The sequence below is a fragment of the Lissotriton helveticus genome, chromosome 4_1 (assembly GCF_964261635.1).
Source record: "Lissotriton helveticus chromosome 4_1, aLisHel1.1, whole genome shotgun sequence".
NCBI classification, from domain to species: domain Eukaryota; kingdom Metazoa; phylum Chordata; class Amphibia; order Caudata; family Salamandridae; genus Lissotriton; species Lissotriton helveticus.
In genome coordinates, this window is record NC_136063.1 from 513705712 (window position 1) to 513725625 (window position 19914).

Here is a 19914-nt window from a genome sequence, read left to right on the forward strand (position 1 = left end):
ATAGGTCAAACAACAAAAGAGTGTCGTAAGAGAAAAGGTTATTAAAGCACAGTGCTAGAGAATGAAGAGATCAACCTATTAGTTTGCATTAGACGTCATTTTTTAAGGGATTTCTTTTTGAAGCCCTCACTCACCACCCAGGGTGACGACATGCTTCATCATCGGGCCCACCAGAAGAAGCCGAATGCCTCCCTGGTGTGCTACAACGCCAGATTACTGCGGAGCGAGTTTTTTTGTGACAATTGTGTGAAAAGTAGTGTGGATTAAAAAATGTCAACAAGCTGTACCAAACAAAAAAACTTTATTCTGTGGTCAGCCAGACATTGATTAAAATATGTGTCTGGAAATTTACCAACTAATGTGTTGGGTATTTCCACTTAGAGTGGGGTCGACATGTTTCTGCCCATCTATGTGTAAATTTTACTGGGCTTCATCAGGACCGTTTAGTAATATACCTCGGTGGTGTGGGCGTGCTAAGGCCCACCCTTACCACAGGACGTGAAAGTTAAAATCAGGTGTAAAAATAGGTGCAAAAAGAACAAACCAGAAAAAATGAAAGTTCACTCGAATTTGAGGAACCTGTGGTCTGAAAGGGAAATGACAAACACACAGAGAAAACAACAACGTAAAGTTAGTAAGATCAGTTTGAGATGTTTTTTTGCACAATTTGTGTCTCAACACTGTGCTCTGGCTAGTCAATATGCGTGCCCGTGGTGCCATCAACTGCTTACTTAGTGCCTGGAACGCTGTCCTGGGATGCAGGCAATCATGGGGCATGCACTATGGCATCGAGAAATCGCCGTTTGACAAAGTGGTTAATCAAACATCACTCGTGGTTCAGCGATCAATGTGCCCAAATGCGGGGCTCGTGGTAATGTAATAATGACTTAACTGTAATCAAAGACTATACAGATTAAAATAGGGAGAAAGATTCTCACTTGTTACTTAAAAGATCCACACCCCATGGGTCTCGGGAGGGGGGGTGGTGGCGACAATGGCACACCCTGTAAAGGGACATGGAGGTTAGATGCAAGAAGAATAAAGACACAGGTTATCGGTTACTTAGCTGAATGATGGTCCAAGAGATATGGTCTTACGCCCGCAACTCCAAACACCCGCTCGGCACCTAGCGACTCCTGCTACCGGACCCTGTGTATAAGGTCCCGGAAGCGGAGTAGCGGTAATGAGGAGTGTCGGCGAGGGTATGGGCGTGGCTAGGCCGTGGGTGCGGCCAATCGGTGGAGACGAGGCAGAGCAAGCGTGAAATGACGTCTGCGTGTTAGCCTCCAATTACCGACTGAGTTGAAAGCGAGGTTTGGAATACAAGCCCTCGCTTGGTAGCCAGGGAAACCGCGATGCTCTAGCCGGATAGGGCATGAACAGAGGCTGTATTGTAAACTCTACACAGCGAGGGCCAGGATAAGCTGTGAGCCATTGTTCTGTCATCGGTTGTGCAGAAAAAAAGGGGGACGCGGTGGACTATTAATGAGTATGCTTAGTCTCGAAATCATGGACATAAAGTCTGGCAATACTAGGAGCAAAAGTACTGCCCATAGACGTACCTGTACTTTGACTAAACTGGTCCTTAAACGCAGAAAGTCTGAGTTGCAGCAGGAAGCATGGGACGATCTAAGCCAAGCAGCAGAACAAAGGAACTGTAACTTGTTTTGGTCTACCGTAAATAGTCCCTTCCTCAAAGATGAGGAGGCTCCAGTGCTCACATCTAATGTGAGCATAGACTCATGGATCCAATATTTTTCAACTATATTTGATTCTGGTAATAGTATAGCGCCTGTAGAAAAAGGATGGCCTATAGTTGCACTAGATATAACAGTAGAGGAAGTTATGGTTAGTATAAGAGCTAGTAAGGGAGGTAAGGCCCAAGGACCTGATGGGGTTCCTATAGATGTTTATAAGACCGCCCCGGAGATTTGGGGCCCCCTATTGGCTAAGATCTTTAATGCAGCAGTCTGCTCAAAAATACCATCTACTTGGGCAGAATCTATTATAATCCCTATATATAAGAAGGGAGACCGGGGCGAAGCAAAAAATTACCGACCAATATCCCTACTGGACTCATCAGTAAAAATTATGAGTCGTGTTCTATTAGTCAGATTAGAGGAATGGGCAGAGTCGAATGAGATTTTAACTAACAGCCAGTTTGGCTTCAGAAAGGGGCGTGGAACTATAGAGCAGTGCTTAAATTGACAACTTATGGTCGGGAAATATACCCAGGCCAAAAAAGGGTCCTTGTATTTATGTTTCGCCGACCTAAGCAGTGCCTTTGATATGGTCGACCACGCCCTACTCTGGGCTAAATTGATTGACATGGGAGCTCCAGACAGTATAGTGTATTTTCTAGCTCGCCTGTATGAAAAACTTAGTTCCAGTGTCCGATATGAGCCAAACGGGGAATGCACAAGTAAGTTTAGGATAGGGAGAGGAATCAGGCAGGGGTGTGTTTTAGCACCCCTACTGTTCACTCTCTTTATTAATGAGGTGGATGCTGTCCTGCAAACAGTATCGGCTGACGCCCCAAGAGTTAACGGCCTTAACATCCCTGTGTTACTCTATGCGGACGACGCAGTACTGTTGTCCAGGACTCCCCTGGGTCTTCAACGGTTGATGGACAGGTTTGTCCTGTTCATCAAAAACAGGAAACTGGTGATCAATAGGTCTAAAACCTATGTGATGGAATGTTCAGGACGAGCTAAGACTAAAACGAAAGTCAACTCCCATTATTTTATAGAAGGTGAACAGGTTTTACAAGTAGACAATTTTTGCTATTTGGGAATTAATTTTTCAAAAAATGGTAGCTGGGACATTGAACACAGAGCGGTTAAAACTAAGATGATTAGAAGTGCCAATGGGGTCTTTGTTTTCGCAAAGAAATTGGGAAACAGACGCATAGCAGATATGCTAAAAATTTACCAATCTAAATGCCTATCTGCGGCCCTTTACGGGGCAGGAGTTTGGGGTGTGACATCTGCCGAGGGCCTACAGATGGAGGAGAATAACTTCTTGAAAAGGCTCCTTTGCTTACCCAAATCTACCTCCAATACCCTGGTCCACAAGGAAACGGGGTCCCACTTCTTGAACGATTTAATCATGTTAAGACCCTTATTATTGTGGCGATCTGTTTGGTTGAATGAAGGCACCTCACTAAACAGAGCTATCATTGAGGATTGCCTCACCTTGGACCAGCACTTAAAAATCCCCTGGATTAAATATAATATCGAAAATTTTCAAAATGTTTTCGGATACAATGTGATTAATGATCGGTTTTGTGCATCTGATAACTCCAAATCAAATATGAAAATTATGTTTCTGAATTTCTGTAAAGAGAGGCGCGCCTTGGAAGATTCAAAACTCTCTACCTGTAAATTGTACAATGGCTTGAATGAGTTCAGTGGATTTCACCCTTATTTGACTCAGGTGTCTAGAGTCTCACACCAGTTTGTTCTGACTAGAATGAGAATGGGAACGGCTCATCATCTGGTTGCGTGCCCTGATGTAAAAACACGCCCGGTGGGACCCTGTCCATGTGACAGCAAGATTGAACAGAGTACCATGCACTTTCTTTTTTCTTGCTCCTTGTACAGTGAATTACGGAAAATGTATTTAAAACCCATTTTGAAAAGATTTGGAGTAAGAACAATTACAGAATCTATGAAATTGCTTTTTAATATGCATCATCCGGACATTTGCTTTTTTACAGCTACTTTCCTACTCAAGGCTATTGGTGTTAGGAAAAGTATGTGTTTTTAAGATCCTGTTTTAAAATATTTATTCCATCCCGCACTGGATAATTATTGTATTATGTTTTTTTTGTTTTTTTGTTCTGTATCTTTTAATAATGAAATGTTTGCCATGTAACTGTTTGTGCTTTTATGGACATGTTTTTTATGTTCCGAATAAAGCTCTATGAAATGAAATGACTAAGCATATTTTGACCACCAACAACCCTTACCACTCCTCCATAGAATTATGGAAGCGGTATATTGATGACATCCTCCTGATCTGGAAGGACGACGAGACCAACCTCGAACAATTCCTAACCTGGATAAATACTCTAGATCCTTACCTGAAATGTACTAACTGTTCCAGCAAGGAGACAGTGGTATTCCTAGACGTAATCATCACAGTAAGCGGGACTGTCTTAACAACTAAAACACACTATAAACCTACAGCCAAAAACAACCTGTTAGAATTCTCCAGCTTTCATCCTAGGCCTTTGAAGGAGAACCTACCCTACGGCCAATACCTTAGGATACGTAGGAACTGTAGTGACATCAAGGACTACAAAACCCAAGCAGCAGACCTCACAGACTAAAATCAAGAGGTTATCCTGCAAAGATCCTAGACAAAAGAAACAAACGTGCCAGAAATTAACCCCGTGAGGCACTCCTTGAGGACACCATAAAGGAATCCTCTAACATACCACTAACATGTGTGACCACGTATAGTTCCATTTCAGATGCCATGAAAAAATCTGTCAACAGACACTGGAAGACTATAACGAGTAACAAACGGACCTGGGAGAAACCACTCTTCTCTTTTAAAAAAGGTATTAGCCTGAAAGACTCTTTGGTGCATACACGCCCTAAAACAGTAGTGTCTAACACCTCAAACAAAAGGTCCGTTACGAATGCTTGGGGTCTTCACCCAGTGACCGGACACTATCCCTGCTCCAATTGCAGTGTTTGCCATTTGACAACGCATACGAAACAACTCTCATTGGAGCCAGGGAAAATATGGATACAGAGGACACACACCAACTGCAACTCTACTAACGTAGTCTCTCTTATAACATGTCCTTGTCAGAAGAAATACGTAGGAATGACAACCCGCAAGGTAAAACAACGTATCTGCGAACATCGCAGTAATATTAGATGTCAGAAGTCAACCATCAAGATGAGCGAACATTTCCTCCAACAGAATCATACGCCCAATGATCTACGCTGGACAGTCATCGAACAAATCACCACGGAAAGAAACACTGCCAGCATCCTTTTTGAGAAAGAACAACGCTGGGTATACAGATTGGGAACCCATAACAATGGGTTGAATGACCAAATACCCTGGTCTTCAGTGCTCAAACGATAATGACCATGTAACAGAGCTCTGCCCAGTACCTCCTGTCTCACTAACTGTAACTTCCAATTCCTACTTCCATTACTTTGGCCCGGATGTGCTCATCTTAATCACATCAATAATTAATATATATATATATATATATATATATATATATCTATTGCTGCTCCCAAAGCACCAGATGCCGAGTCACTCTCAAGGCGGGTGCCGTCACGCGTTGGTGCATACGCGCAATATCTCTTGCTCAAGTTTTTCCCCGTTACAGGGACACAAACGACAGCACTCGCGGGATGCTTCCAGTAAGCAGTATACTTTATTCCAACAACAAAAACAGACGCGTTTCGGTAATTCCCTTCCTCTGTGTCAACCCGTGCAATGCAACGGGGCGTCATTTGTAACTCCTGATCATGGAACCAGAAACAGGACTAATGCGACCCTCAAAATTGTGGGCGCCATCTTGAAACGTTGTTTTGTTCATCAAACAGTTTATACATAATATCGATATTATCATGCACATAATCTTCGTGCTCAAAACATTTCTTAAAAACCCGTATTGGCCTGTCAAATCTTGCCGTGGATCGGCAATGGCAACCATCCGGTTGCCCTATGGTCCTGTTCCAATAGCTTCCTTTTTAATATACGAGTTACATGATTTCCAAATTACCCAAACATCAAAAAACAAATCAAATGCTGATATGGCATTACATTACAACCCTGATTCTTTCAATACAGCTACGCTGAAGCTAAACACCGCTGGAAGATCAACACATTCACTGAAAAGCCATACAGATTCTACAAGAGTACAATTTCCACAGTTCATTATCATTTGCATCCTCATCCATGTTATCTACCCAAATGTACTGACAGCTCCTCCCCCCCATTAAGACCTTCCGGGCTCTTGGTCTGGAGATCTACTATATATCTGGACTCTAACCTACGCAGCTTAAGCAGTCTATCCCCTCCTCTAGCATTTTCTGGTACATAGTCAAGACAGAAATATTGTAACAGATTCCTGTCGCTCTTGTGCTTTATATAAAAGTGGCGAGCCACTGGGTAGGTGAAATCCCTGTTTGCGATAGCAGGCATGTGCTCCAAAACCCTAAGTTTTACACAATTAATGGTGCTACCCACATATCTCATCCCACAGGGACACTTTAAACAATAGACTGCGAAGGTAGTTTGGCAAGACATGAACTTCTTGATCTTCTTGCCATGTTCAAGACCTTTAACCTCATAGGACAGAGTGCGTTTACTTGCAAAGCACGCTTTGCACCTTCCACACGGAAAGAACCCTTTTGCATCCCGGAGTGTCCCTTGTTTCTTTTTTATCACTGGATCTAAGTGACTGTGGACTAAATTATCCCTCAACGACCGTGCCCTTCTGAAGGTAATCAGAGGGTTGGGTGGAACATCCTTACCAATGATGTGATCTGCTCTTAAGATGTTCCAATGTTTTTTCACCATACCCCTGAACCAATCCGCATCTTGTGAAAAGGTGGTTATTATGCGAAATCTACCATCATCGATCTTTCTATCCTTCTTAAAAAGATCAACTCTAGGGATGTTAGATACTTTCCGGAGAGTGGTGGTAAGTAATTTCTCATCATAGCCCCTTACTAGGAATCGATTGAAGCTCTCTTTAGCCGCCTCATCGAAATCTGATTTCATTGAGCAATTTCTTTTAAGCCGGAGGAATTCTCCATAGGGAATGCTATTTATTAGTCTGGGAGAATGGCTGCTGGATGCGTGCAATGTACTGTTGCCCGCTGTTGGTTTTCTGTATAGGCAACATGTTATTTTGTCATCCTGAATTTTTACTTGGAGATCTAAATAATTGGCAGGTCAGTAGGGTGTCAGCCAATTATTTAGATCTCCAAGTAAAAATTCAGGATGACAAAATAACATGTTGCCTATACAGAAAACCAACAGCGGGCAACAGTACATTGCACGCATCCAGCAGCCATTCTCCCAGACTAATAAATAGCATTCCCTATGGAGAATTCCTCCGGCTTAAAAGAAATTGCTCAATGAAATCAGATTTCGATGAGGCGGCTAAAGAGAGCTTCAATCGATTCCTAGTAAGGGGCTATGATGAGAAATTACTTACCACCACTCTCCGGAAAGTATCTAACATCCCTAGAGTTGATCTTTTTAAGAAGAAGGATAGAAAGATCGATGATGGTAGATTTCGCATAATAACCACCTTTTCACAAGATGCGGATTGGTTCAGGGGTATGGTGAAAAAACATTGGAACATCTTAAGAGCAGATCACATCATTGGTAAGGATGTTCCACCCAACCCTCTGATTACCTTCAGAAGGGCAAGGTCGTTGAGGGATAATTTAGTCCACAGTCACTTAGATCCAGTGATAAAAAAGAAACAAGGGACACTCCGGGATGCAAAAGGGTTCTTTCCGTGTGGAAGGTGCAAGGCGTGCTTTGCAAGTAAACGCACTCTGTCCTATGAGGTTAAAGGTCTTGAACATGGCAAGAAGATCAAGAAGTTCATGTCTTGCCAAACTACCTTCGCAGTCTATTGTTTAAAGTGTCCCTGTGGGATGAGATATGTGGGTAGCACCATTAATTGTGTAAAACTTAGGGTTTTGGAGCACATACGTGCTATCGCAAACAGGGATTTCACCTACCCAGTGGCTCGCCACTTTTATATAAAGCACAAGAGCGACAGGAATCTGTTACAATATTTCTGTCTTGACTATGTACCAGAAAATGCTAGAGGAGGGGATAGACTGCTTAAGCTGCGTAGGTTAGAGTCCAGATATATAGTAGATCTCCAGACCAAGAGCCCGGAAGGTCTTAATGGGGGGGAGGAGCTGTCAGTACATTTGGGTAGATAACATGGATGAGGATGCAAATGATAATGAACTGTGGAAATTGTACTCTTGTAGAATCTGTATGGCTTTTCAGTGAATGTGTTGATCTTCCAGCGGTGTTTAGCTTCACCGTAGCTGTATTGAAAGAATCAGGGTTGTAATGTAATGCCATATCAGCATTTGATTTGTTTTTTGATGTTTGGGTAATTTGGAAATCATGTAACTCTTATATTAAAAAGGAAGCTATTGGAACAGGACCATAGGGCAACCGGATGGTTGCCATTGCCTATCCACGGCAAGATTTGACAGGCCAATACGGGTTTTTAAGAAATGTTTTGAGCACGAAGATTATGTGCATGATAATATCGATATTATGTATAAACTGTTTGATGAACAAAACAACGTTTCAAGATGGCGCCCACAATTCTGAGGGTCGCATTAGTCCTGTTTCTGTTTCCATGATCAGGAGTTACAAATGACGCCCCGTTGCATTGCACGGGTTGACACAGAGGAAGGGAATTACCGAAACGCGTCTGTTTTTGTTGTTGGAATAAAGTATACTGCTTACTGGAAGCATCCCGCGAGTGCTGTCGTTTGTGTCCCTGTAACGGGGAAAAACTTGAGCAAGATATATATATATATATATATATATATATATATATATATATATATATATATATATATATATATATATATATATATATATATATATATATATATCTACTCCCTCCTAAAAAAAAAAAAAAAAAAATGTTCCTGCTCTTTTGCTATTACTCATTAATAGTCCACCGTGTCCACCTTTTTTTCTGCACAACCGATGACAGAACAATGGCTCACAGTTTATCCTGGCCCTCGCTGTGTAGAGTTTACAATACAGCCTCTGTTCATGCCCTATCCGCGCTAGAGCATCGCGGTTTCCCTGGCTACCAAGCGAGGGCTTGTATTCCAAGCCTCGCTTTCAACTCAGTCAGTGATTGGAGGCTAACACGCAAACGTCATTTCAGCTTGCTCTGCCTCGTCTCCACCGATTGGACGCACCCACGGCCTAGCCACGCCCGTACACTCGCCGACACTCCTCATTACCGCTACTCCGCTTCCGGGACCTTATCCACGGGGTCCGGTAGCAGGAGTCGCTAGGTGCCGAGTGGGTATTTGGCGTTGCGGGCGTAAGACCATATCTCTTAGACCATCATTCAGCTAAGTAACCGATAACCTGTGTCTTTATTCTTCTTCTTGCATCTAACCTCCATGTGCCTTTACAGGGTGTGCCATTGTCGCCATCACCCCCCTCCCGAGACCCATGGGGTGTGGATCTTTTAAGTAACAAGTGAGAATCTTTCTCCCTATTTTAATCTGTATAGTCTTTGATTTACAGTTAAGTCATTATTACATCACCACGAGCCCCGCATTTGGGCTCCTTGATCGCTGAACCACGAGTGATGTTTGATTAACCACTTTGTCAAACGGCGATTTCTCGATGCCATAGTGCATGCCCCATGACTGCCTGCATCCCAGGACAGCGTTCCAGGCACTAAGTTAGCAGTTGATGGCACCACGGGCACGCATATTGACTAGCCAAAGCACAGTGTTGAGACACAAATTGTGCAAAAAAACATCTCAAACTGATCTTACTAACTTTACGTTGTTGTTTTCTCTGTGTGTTTGTCATTTCCCTTTCAGACCACAGGTTCCTCAAATTCGAGGGAACTTTCATTTTTTCTGGTTTGTTCTTTTTGCACCTATTTTTACACCTGATTTTAACTTTCACGTCCTCTGATAAGGGTGGGCCTTAGCGCGCCCACACCACCGAGGTACATTACTAAACGGTCCTGATGAAGCCCAGTAAAATTTACACATAGATGGGCAGAAACATGTCGACCCTACTCTAAGTGGAAATACCCAACACATTAGTTGGTAAATTTCCAGTCACATATATTTTAATCAATGTCTGGCTGACCACAGAATAAAGTTTTTTTTTTTTTTGGTACAGCTTGTTGACATTTTTTAATCCACACTACTTTTCACACAATTGTCACAAAAAAACCCGCTCCGCAGTAATCTGCCGTTGTGGCACACCAGGGAGGCATTCGGCTTCTTCTGGTGGGCCCGATGATGAAGCATGTCACCACCCAGGGTGGTGAGTGAGGCCTTCAAAAAGAAATACCTTAAATGACGTCTAATGCGAACTAATAGGTCTATCTCGTCATTCTCTAGTACTGTGCTTAATAACATTTTCTCTTACGACACTCTTTTGTTGTTTGACCTACATTAAACTGGGGGACAGAGTGTCCTGTCTCTTCCCTCTCTCTCAAGTTGTTAAATCTGTCCTTGTACTATAATCATGTGGCAATTACCAAATTATTTGCAGACAACACTCTGTTTAGTGCATCCCCTTAAGGGTTGTTTTTAAAGTGCGTAAGGGGCTCCCCGAGGTGATCAGATTCCACACATTACAGAGGAGCGCGTACCACATATTTCTATGTTAAAATCTCCAACCCACAAAATTAGTAACTCCTTTCTGTGATCATTTAAAGTCTTGTGCAAAATATCCTCTATCCCATCCACAATCTTAGTTTCTGTAGGGTCAAATATGTTGTAATAATAGCTAATCAGTAGCAGGGCAAAAGAGGTCTTCAGGGTGAACAGGAGTATGTGATAGAACGGAGTTATAACCACTTCAGAAGACTTCTAGCCCGTCAAAGACACAGAGACAAATGTTACCAATTCCCCTTTGACTTGACCAGATGTTGAAGGGGTTGCTGGGACATGAAAGGTCACATAGCCATGTATATACAGTGGATCCAGTAGCCAGGTCTCTTGGCAACAGACTATTTGATAATTGCCTTGTAGCTTCAACCATTCTGGGATTTCCAATTTGGATCACAGACCTGCATGTTTCAAGAGATTAAGCCAAAATTCCCCTCTAGTTGGTGGGCGTCAAGAGGTGGGTGTTGAGAGGATTCTGAGAGAGGGGGATGGCCATCAGTGAGCTTGATCGGAGCACTGTACTAAGTAGTCAATACAGTTCTAGAGAGGCCAGAGGGGTACACATAATAAAGAAAAGGGATGGTTCAGATGATGGCTTAAAGCTGTCATTTGGTGTACCTAAATACCTGTCGTCCGTGTTATAGGGTGACCAGGCGTCCCCGTTTTGCCAGGACGGTCCCTGTCTTTCACCTGCTGTCCCAGTAAATTTCAAGAAATTTAGCTCATGTCCCCGTTTTTAGAGAAGGTCGACTGAAAACGGTGGGAGGAGGATTTTATGTTTTACAAAGCAGAGATAGTTAGCAGTCGTTTCAAGAAAGCAATTTAATTAACAGGCAAGCTACTGGGCTTCAAAATTGAATTTTATGTATTTTAATGCCTGTTCTGTAATTCTCTGCTGAGGAGCCTGCTCACCGCTTTAAGTAAAATCGTAGTCCTTCTATTTTTGTTAAATGTCCCGGTTTTTGGCTTTAAAAAATCTGGTCACCCTACCGTGTTACTACATGGCAAGATGGCAAGGGCCCCTGGAGGGTAAAAAAACCCAGCAGGAGTGCTCGAATAGCCTCTGGGAATGGTGAGATTTGGCTAAGTGAGTGTAATGGTTGCCTGGCCAAGCTTGGTCTATTAAAATTAATGATTATGCAATCCCCTGTGCGCTCTTGGGTTGTCGTCCAATCCAGGAGACCCTCTTCGATGAAATAATGTTTTAGAGAGGTCACTAGACCATCCAGAGTGCTTTAGTAGCCAGTGTGACACTTTGTTCAGAAGAGAAGTCTGTGATTCCGTATGAGGATAAACCAGGGTGGAAATATTTTCTAATAAAATTATGTACGGAGTGCATTCTGGGGGGATGTTGGGTAGAATGCCTATTGGTTGATTCAGAACTTTCTCATTTAGTGTGTTTGGCCCCTTACGAGTTGATTCATTCCGGGTGGAAAATGCCTCATTTATCCTATTTAGGATTGGTGCTTCATTTATTTGCAGATAGTTTTGTTTGGGGCCATCCGAGCCAGTTTGACTTTGTTTGCTAGGACCAGGGTGGACTCCCCTACAGTACCACTGTGTGTAGTTGTGTGGGATGTGAATTTGGGCTGGTTGGTTAAGATTCTTGAGCTCCAGCTCAATTGTGTTGAGGCGCTCCAAGATAGGGTTTAAACTTGTCTGTAGAACAGCAATTATGGTATCCTTAATCACATTCTGGAAGGGATCCAAGGCAACCTCTATCTTGTGGGGTGCCTTTTCTCTTGGGAGACTGAGCATTAACCCGTGGGCATTTAGATTTCATAAGGGGCTCCTGTCTCTTTCTTTTCCAAGCCATGTTTTGATGGATTGGTGTTTGTGGGAAACATCCTTTACAACGCAACTTTTACCACGCAGTGCTATTACAACGCAGGTTTTACAACGAAAACCATTACAACACATTGCGCTGGGGGGCGCTCTAGGATAGGGAATAGATTTAATTTACTATCCAACACCTTCCCTAGTGTCCACGGGGACTGGAGTTGGAATAGTAAATTAAACTATTCACTATCCAGCACCCCAAAGCGCTATGCGTTGTAATGGTATGCGTTGTAAAAACCGCGTTGTAACAGCATGCGTGGTAAAAGCATGCGTTGTAACGTCATACATCCGGTGTTTGTATGTCCACCGTGATTTCTGGTTCTAGGGGGACGGGATGATGTTGAGCCAGAGGGGAGACGGAGGTTTCTGATGTAGTTTCTAATGTAGGCAGAGTCTGTGCCTCCCCCATTTGAAGGGTAGGTTTTGCAGATGTAAATTTAGGTGTAGATAGATTATGCAAGTTACGCAGACCCTCGTTCATATTTGATGGGACTGGTGGATTGACTACTAGGCCCGGGGGGGGAGGGGGGGGGGGGGATGTTGGCGACAATAGTGAGAGGCGGAGCTCTGCCAGCTTAATTTCCTTGCTAATAATACCAGCAGCTCGTGTCAGAAAAGCAGACATGGTTGTATTTGTAGGAGCTGTTGGAGTGCCACGGTTGGTGTACGTTATGGTTACATTAGTCTTGCGTTTCCCCATTGAGGGGCAGGAGATGAGGCTCGGGATGGTGCAGTAGCGGGCTAGTGCCAGTTAGATAATTTGTGTATGACACCCCCTCAGCCCTCCTCCTCCTCCTCCATCGTGCGTTGTGCAAGAGAGTAACCTAAGAACCCTCCGGGTATCCAGAACGCTGGGGGCAAACTTTTTTGGAAAACTTCAGGGGTTCTTAAGTACTTATTAGACAGGCACACAGCTATCCTGAGGAAGGAGTGAGTAAAAAGTTACCTATAGCAGAGGTAAATATTGTGAAGATGCGACGTAAGCACATATTCATAGACCCACCTGGTGGGTCTTTTTGCATTTTGTTTTTCCCTGGGTGTCTATGATGTTTCTCACTTGTGATTCACATTTAGGAAGAGTGTTTTCATTTGGACAGTAGTATTTATTTTACTTTTTGTTTCCATTCTTTAAGTTTTATCACTCTTAAATATTATGCCAATTCATTCAGAATGAAAAGAAATCCAAAAGCACATACCGCTATTGAAATGCGCTATATATATATATATATATAATGGCGATGAAACTGCGGAAATAAAGTAATTGCACAAGATTGAGTGGTCCGTGTCTGTGTTTGCTGAGAAGGGAGGCGAGAAGCAAAGCCACTACTCACCTGCGGAACTGCAAATATATATATATATCTGCTTTATTCAGTGAATATATATATAAAGGTCAGGTGAAATGTTATGTAACATTTTAAACTCTAAAAGCCACAGAAATTCACTAGTTATAGTAAAATTTTGCAGTGATATTATAAATCATATCATTTGAAGAAGTCATGAGTGATGTAATATGTGGGGTAATTAGCAGTGCATGGCATCGGTGAGAGTAATAGTTACCTTGTGGCACGAGTTATTGTTACTTGAGATACCAATAACTATAACTGGTGAATTTCTGCGGAATTTAGAGTTTAAAACATTATTACTGAACATTTCATCTAACTATAATGCTAATTTAACCTTTGGGTTTTTCCCCGTGAATTTCAAGTTAAAATTATTTTTTTTACATACAGTAGTATTTTATTACGATATGTAAAGCAAACCCCCCCCCCCCTCCCCCCTGCCGTGCATGCCCGGCGTGGGTTAACTGGAGGCAGCCAACCCCATCCTGCGATGTTGGCCACAGAGCCTAGCCTACGGCCATGCTCTTTGGCCAACCCGCTGCAGGCAGCCAACCACACTCTCCGCATGGTCTTTGGCCATGTACAACGGAGAGGTTCTTCAGGCCCTGTGGCCAACCCCCCGCTCCTACCCAACAGCTTCCCAAACCCAAGCTACAGGGCCTGGTCTTTGGCCAACCCAACTGGAGGCCACCCTGCTCGGGCAGCCAACACCAAGATACACATGGCTTTGACCATGCACGAGGGGGTTTACCACCGGGCCTGGGCAACCCCCTGCAGGCTGCCAACCCCAGACCGTGCATAGCCTTTGGCGTGCACAGTGTAGGATTTGACCTTCAGGCCAGAGACCCTATCTCCCAGGGCCAAGAGATGTATATTAATGGGTGGGGTGCGTACAGCCACCGTCCCCAAGCCTTAATAGGTCCGAGGGACCCCATCCCAGAGGCCAAATTCCATTGAAAAGGGAAGGGGGCATGTGGCCCCCTCCCGACCCTTATTTGGCCAGAAGGCCCCATTCCCTGGGGCTAAATTCAATTGAAAAAGGGGAAGTCACCATATTTTGGGTTCATGGCTGTCGTGCTGGCCAGGCCTTCTGGGATATTCACTGGTAAGTCTTAGTGGTTTGACAAAAGGGTAACAAACATCCCAGGAAAGCGAAATATGTCACATATCTCAGCTGTGTTGTGTGCTCCTGGTGTGGTCCTTCTGTTGTGTTATGTTGGATGATGTAGTAACCAATAGCAAGGTAGAAAATGGCACGGAGCACATTTGAGAAATCTGGTTTGGAGGGTCCAATGGCAGCCAAAAGGCACAGATCCACAGTTGTGATAGTCAGGGTCTTTCGCCTCTGGTGTCCTTGGGACCCCAAAACTGAGTACCATCTATGCCTTTTAGCATTTGAGTAGTAACAGTCTATTTTCCTCTTGTGTCCCGGGCCCCATGTACTATGGATTTGTCTTTGTCAAAAGTTTTAAAAGTTGAAGCGTTAGATAACACAGGTGAATTGCTGCTTCATCATGCCGTCTATCCCAGCAAAATTGATGCAATGTCCAGCACTGCACTACACCATACTAACCTAATATGTTGTATCATATTCAAGTGACATGCAAGAATGTGAATGACTTGTTAATGCCTTTAGATGTGAATCTCGCGATCACTGCTGACCCCTTTACAAGTACAGACGAGTTTGTGTTTGAGAACAGTGGAGGTTTTGGCATGTCAACCCTTAGTACTTACATGAGGGTTCTTGCAGCGTAACCTGATTGTCTGGAATGGGGTATGGATGTGTACCAAATCTGTTACCAGGAACTGTGATTGGAGGTGTGTGAAGCATTGGGTTTTCTGTTTGTTGCAGACAGGTTCATGTGCTGAATGTCGATGCAAACTAATTTTTGGCATATAAGTAGGCAATGCCATGGGAATTATTTCTCTATTATGGCTACTCTTACTCTGTTATAGTGAAACGGTGGCAATTGGTGTATTATGAGGTTTTTGTAGGGATTCATGAAATGTAATGTCACCTGACGGAAAGCAGAGACAGAGGGAAGTAGAGCATGTTTCCTGTAAGTACGTGGGTGCTGGCTTGTGGTAGAAAGTGATGTAACCTATACAGTTTTTGCGACATGGACACAGATGTGAACTACAAGGAACGTAGAGAATTACCCATTTCAGAAAAAATTATTTGCATAGCGTGGTACAAGTGTGACAGATAAGGAAGGTAGAGAGCTGTGGAGTCCTAAAAAATGTAGTTGAATTGCAGGCCAACCGGGCAGGGACAGCTCCTCTGTAATAGCCGAGGAGAGTCGCCCCACTGGCCGGGAAACAACAGTTACAACGCAACTTTTACAACTGACTACTTTTACAACGCTACTATTACAACGCAGGATCTTTTACAACGACTGCCTTTACAACGCATGGCATTACATACGCTACGAGGCCTCCGGGTAGACACGCGCTATACAAGTGCAATTTCCATTCCATTCCATTCCACATAGCAGATGCTATTACAACGCATGACATTACAACGTAAGTATAGGTAAGTTTATCTTTTTTAAATAATTTATTTAATTTGGGTTTAGGGGGATAGGGGTATTTTAAGGGTTCAGGGCTAGGTTTGGGATATGGGGTACAGGGGTATTTTAAGGGTCCAGGGCTAGGTTTAGGATATGGGGTACAGGGGTATTTTAAGGGTCCAGGGCTAGGTTTAGGATATGGGGTACAGGGGTATTTTTAGGTTTCAGGGCTAGGTATGGGTTTTGGGGTACGGGGTATTTTTAGGTTTCAGGGCTAGGTTTGGGTTTTGGGGTACAGTGGTATTTTTAGGTTTCAGGGCTGGGTTTGGGTTTTGGGGTACAGGGGTATTTTTAGGTTTCAGGGCTAGGTTTGGGTTTTGGGGTACAGGGGTATTTTTAGGTTTCAGGGCTAGGTATGGGTTTTGGGGTACAGGGGTATTTTTAGGTTTCAAGGCTAGGTATGGGTTTTGGGGTACAGGGGTATTTTTAGGTTTCAGGGCTAGGTATGGGTTTTGGGGTACAGGGGTATTTTTAGGGTTCAGGGCTAGGTTTGGGTTTTGGGGTACAAGGGTATTTTAAGGGTTCAGGGCTAGGTTTGGGTTTTGGGGTACAAGGGTATTTTAAGGGTTCAGGGCTAGGTTTGGGTTTTGGGGTACGGGGTATTTTTAGGTTTCAGGGCTAGGTATGGGTTTTGGGGTACAGGGGTATTTTAAGGGTTCATGGATAGGTTTGGGTTTTGGGGTACGGGGTATTTTAAGGGTTCATTTAAAAAAAAAATAACTTAAAAAAAATTACTTAAATTACTTACATTAATAAAATTAAATAAATTTAATTATTACTTATTATATATTTAAAAATGATATACTTACCTATACCTACGTTGTAATTGCATGCGTTGTAATAGCATCTGCTATGTAATGACATGCGTTGTAAAGGTAGTCGTTGTAAATGAACCTGCGTTGTAAAATTCGCGTTGTAATGGTATGCGATGTAAAAGTTCCCGTTGTAACGTCATACATCCCACTGGCCACAGTCAGTCACAGAACAATAAAATGATACATAAACAAATATAATTTACTTTTTCTGTGACTGGCTCTGGCTGAGGCATACGTGCAGGCAAGTCCGGATCGTGCCATGACAGGGAGGAGTGGTGGGCACTTAAGTGTGCATGCCAGTTTGGCTGGCCGTCTTGGGCCGGCCAAACAGACGTGCACTTCTGTTTCTCCAACCCAGGTGTGTTGCACAGCCCGGTTAGAGAAAAGTAGCAGGCCCCAAGGCACTGCCTAAGTAGCAGTGCCTTGGGGCCAATCCTGGCACTTCTTTCATAGCATGAGAGCAGCGTCTGGATCTGATGGGGAGCCTGTGCTTTCCCAGTGACTACTGGGAGAGAAGCACCCAGGCGGCCGTTAGCGCAGAGACAGGAAATAGGTTTTTTGTGTTTTTACCCAAAATTCCCAGTACGCAAGTTGCTCGATGGCCCGCCGGGCGGGTTAGACTGCGGCCAGCACGTAACATCAAGAAATAAAATGGAGATCCGCCTCTTGACTTGCGTGCAGCCCACAACACCAATGGGGGCACGCGTAAGTGATAGTGCCAGGTGGCTACAGTCCGAAAAGAGCACAAAAACGTCTCTGGGCAGCTCGCACTGCTGCCAAGCAGCGCCTACATAGCAGAAGTCTCTTGAGTACCTTCACGTGACCACATGAATCAGGTAAGCTGCACGCACACATACTGGCTCGTGCCTCCGTGTTCAAACCGAACAGCAGCGGTTCAACTGTCGTCCGCTTGTAAAAATCACAGCCAATAGAAACCACTCCATAATAAAAATGTCTCACCTCTGATGGCCCCATAAGACTGCTTGGTACCTAAACCTCATGTAAAAAATGTTGTATATTTGCCTGTAGTTGTAAATCACCCTAAACATGCCAATGAAGCGTTATAGTCCCAGACCAAAAGCGTGTAGACAAAGTCTCCAAACGAAATGCATAAAAAAGCGATGGCACAGTGTGCAGAGATATCCCATTTTAAGCACACGCATCCATGGTTTTGGAGAAGTTTGATTGTCTGAGTTGTTGAGCTTATTTAAATTTGAGCAATCTCGCATGACTAAATAGTGCTTCCAAAGGTGACAGAGTTCCTTAGATCAACATGCTCAAAGTGCTTAAGATCACACAAGTTGTCGCTGTAGATGCCAATCCCTAAAACAAATGAATTACGCCCAGGTTGGGGTTGTCCAATGTAAAGGACACTTGTGGGGCTGCAGGGCGTTCTTTGTTGCTGTGTACACCTGTCTGTTACCTTATGTCCTTAGTAGTTTACTGCGGTTTCATAGTCTGTATTGTTTCTTCAGTTGCACACTCTTCTTTGCTGTTTCATATTCCTCTTTACTAAGACCAGTAGTCACGCATGAGTCTGTCTCCAAATCGTTGCCAAATTATATAGCTAATCCATTGTGATTTGCACGGGTAGGTTCGGATTCCATTCTCGTCGCCAAAATTATGTTGTGATGTACGACAGGTACCCAAAGAATATCTTTGTACATTCTTTATTAAGTCTTAATTAGAGGTTAGCATTCATTAAAGCAGACCCACCAGGAGCAGCCTGCCTGCTGCTCAGCCCATCTTGTACTACACCGGCACCCAAACATTCAATGCCTCTCCATCACGCCAACATTCCACTCAGAACACTCACACTGGTTGAGCAGTTAGAAGCTAGGTAACATGGGAGAAACATTAGTACATAGGCAGGATATGCAATTAAGTGTCTTAGAAACAACTGTTGTGTGGAAGCAATATAGGAAATGATAGGTGTGGTCTAGATCCTAGTGCCCTAAACCTGTCAAGCAGGTTTTACATTGCAAGACTAAACCACTGCTCTTTGTTTATACAAGCCAAGGAAGATTATAACGCAGAATCCAAATGGTTTCTCACAGGTTACACTCAATGACAAGACGTACTTTCTTTTTATCATGTAGTTTTAAGCTGATATCTTTTTTTCGCATGTACATTTCCTTGGTAGTAAAAAATATTTCCAATGTTTTTGAAATACATTTATCTGTAATTTAGTTTAGTAAGAAGTTCGATATTACCCACCTGGAAGTGTCGCAGCATCGTTAGCAGGCTCCTGAAAATGTCACAACATTAACATTATAACTTGGCAGCAGCGGCCTGTCTCATTCACGGTGCCACAGCAGTTGTGTAATCTACTCAGAGGCTTGATCTCATAGTACTTCCTCCAATAAAAAAAAATTGGTGTTCACTAGATAGTTGCCAAGAATTTCCAGAACCGGTCCAGATGTTGTCTCTTCCCCCAAGAAATCCAGAGCTTTGTGGCACATCCTTATTCCCTGACTTAATCTTCGTTGGACTCCAGCTCTATACATCCCTTTCTGACTTCAGAGGCCATTGGGCACTAGTCCCTGCCATTTGTACACAAGGAAAAAGTCTGAACAACCTCCTCAGTTTCTGCCCTCTCCAGGCATAAAAACTGCAGTCTCTCCCATGGCATAGGCCTCCGCCGCAAGAAGCGCAAAAATTGGCCCCTCCCTTACTCTTTACAGGACCTCACAACCTTGCACCTATGAAGGATTATAAAATGTATAAAAGAACATGAAAGCTCCATTTTCAAAAATGAGTTTAGCCCTCAGCATCTGAAAAGCCAGTAGAGGAAGCTAGTCCTTTCCCTACAATTCCACAACAAGAACTTGGCAACTTATTCAGATACGTTTCACCATTACAAAAATAAATGAACACTGTTCTGAATATATTTAAAATGTGTTCCTGTCAATGTATTGCGTAACATGTAGTTAAATAT

At 43.4% G+C, this 19914-nt stretch overlaps 1 protein-coding gene and 1 pseudogene across 1 annotated transcript in view; both read left to right on the forward strand.

Moving 5' to 3' along the window:
- Positions 1 to 19914, forward strand: part of TPD52 (tumor protein D52) — a 347528-nt gene that overhangs the window by 55397 nt on the left and 272217 nt on the right. The gene's annotated exons all lie outside the window — the stretch shown is intronic.
- The window catches only part of LOC144826816 (uncharacterized), a 37779-nt pseudogene continuing 22676 nt past the window's right edge, over positions 4812 to 19914 (forward strand).